This window comes from Dermacentor andersoni, chromosome 5, assembly GCF_023375885.2.
Source record: "Dermacentor andersoni chromosome 5, qqDerAnde1_hic_scaffold, whole genome shotgun sequence".
NCBI classification, from domain to species: Eukaryota; Metazoa; Arthropoda; class Arachnida; order Ixodida; family Ixodidae; genus Dermacentor; species Dermacentor andersoni.
This window is the reverse complement of record NC_092818.1, coordinates 4,977,163-4,979,253: the sequence shown is the minus strand read 5'-3', so window position 1 is coordinate 4,979,253 and position 2,091 is coordinate 4,977,163. Positions and strand designations below refer to the sequence as shown.

General features: G+C 46.8%; 1 long non-coding RNA gene across 1 annotated transcript; it reads right to left on the bottom strand.

Moving 5' to 3' along the window:
• Positions 1-233: 233 nt before the first annotated feature.
• LOC140218315 (uncharacterized) lies at positions 234-1,295 on the bottom strand. The gene is made up of 2 exons (XR_011894577.1): positions 1,052-1,295; positions 234-339 (listed from the first exon to the last, which is right to left on the bottom strand). It is a non-coding gene; the product is annotated as an uncharacterized lncRNA (long non-coding RNA).
• Positions 1,296-2,091: the final 796 nt, after the last annotated feature.

The following is a 2,091-nucleotide window of genomic DNA, read 5'->3' as shown; positions in this document are numbered from 1 at the left end:
TTCGTGCCTGCAATAATGTCAGTGACCGTTGACCGTGATTCATCACTAAACGTCGTTCCCAGCAGCTGCACGTTTTCAATGTATGCGTTGCAGACACGTAAGTTCAAACGCATTTCAAATGTTCATATGCGCACATCTTATGCAAAGCTTGTTTTTACGATTCATACCGCCAACTTAACAGCTGCTTCGTAGCAGCAGATCTGCAAGTGGAAAAAGATTCAACATGCACGAGCTTCTAGATCAAATTTATTTCGTACAAGGGAATGGATGAGCAATGGCTGGTGGCGTCAGGGAATGAGTGCTGGTTCTTGGAGCCTTCGGGGGCAGAATTCAAAGCCACTGGAAAGACAAGTTATTAAGAGTAACAACAGGTTATTTTTATTGGACGAATCACATAAGATGACAAACTGGCAAAATAATTATTCACACATTGCAGACTGTAATATGACAGCACATTTTTCTTTATCTCTTCATACTACTCAGGTTAATTTACTATAACACAGCGCTTATTAAACGTACAAAAATAATTTCACATTCCTCACGTCGACTATAAGGCTGATCCAACAAGCAACCTATTGCGGGCGGTAAATGCTGAATAAGCTATCGCAGCTGTCTCATAAACGGGACAGCACGGTGTTTTCGCTTACTACAAAACAATGAACACCAGCATATCAATCGACTTTACACGAAAAATTAGAACGCCGACAAAAAATTTAAAAAAACGGAGCAGAGAAAAGCCAGGCTGCAGCGGGCAAATTGTACGTGTTAGTATTTACTCTGTTCTGAAGACACTTTCCTGGAGCCGCATAGTCAGAACAATCGTAAGAGCAACAAACGTATTGAGCGAGTTGGAAGTTAACATTCTTGGCGCATATGTGCAGCGCGATACAGCCGTGTCGTCCTTTCTTTGTACCGCGTCTGTGTCGCGCTGCACATATACACCAAGAATTACACAAGTGAACAACCTCTCATGCCAGGCGTACGCATTTCAGCGTGTACAGAAGTTTTACTCAAGATAAATACCGCTTTAGTCTAAACAAGCCGAACTCACCTCTGTAAACAAGGCGAACGGACCTCGCATATCAGGCTGGTTCCTTTCGGAGCCGGCCGCTCTCGTCCGTCCACAGGGCAACGCGCAAAAAGCTTTGCCACTTTCAGTGCGATTTGCACAGTTTGGTGCGCTGCAACCCGTCATACTGGAATACAAGTGTAAAAATGATCTGCTTCGTAGCACTTCACCAAAGTCATTAACTTAACATCCTCGAAAACCGTACGTGCAAACTGGAGCCGATGGTTGCTACGCACGCTCGACGGTCCGCTGATTGCAATTTCGATGGCACTGACAGAAACGAGTCGGCGCCGTTTCCGTAAAGCTGGCTTCGGAGCGCGCAGTTGATCATTTGACGTCATTTTCCACCACGTGATCGCGCTCGGCGAATAGCGTTGCGAGTGGCGCCGTAAAAGTTATGCGCAACTCTGCTCCCTGCGGGAGCATATTCAGGAACACTATCGTAATAATTTGGCGGCGAGGAGTTACGGAGTCGCCATCTATCGGAAGCGCCTCGCTGGCGTAGTATGAGGGATCAGGTGGCGCGCTCCTCATAGGTTTTGCTGTCAGCGCTCACTGAAAACACCACGCGCGAGCTCTCCCGGACATTTCTGTAAGTACTTTCGAAACGAGAGAAGTTTCTTGCTTTCTAAATAATAATCTTGGGCAAACTGAAAGCACACAATCGTTTACAGACGCTATCTCTTTACCGAATACGTACAGTGAACGCCACTGCGCGCGGTCGCCGCGATGGAGTCTCCCGAACCGGCTTCTTGCGTGAAAGGTAGGTAAATGCTGAGAGCAAACTATGTGAAATATGTTCTTATAGCGTTTGTATAACTAAATGGAGCGTAATAGAACGAAACCTCAATACAGGGATCACGCAGATTCGCAGCGACCGACTGTGCGTCAGCATGCTTGTCCGTGCACTGTTTCGCTTTCTCCGCGCGCGCGTTTTCGCACCGTGCCATGAGCTTTAGGCCGCAGAATATGAGCATTTGACAGTATACAAGCAACCATTGTTGCGTAGGCGCTATCAGAGC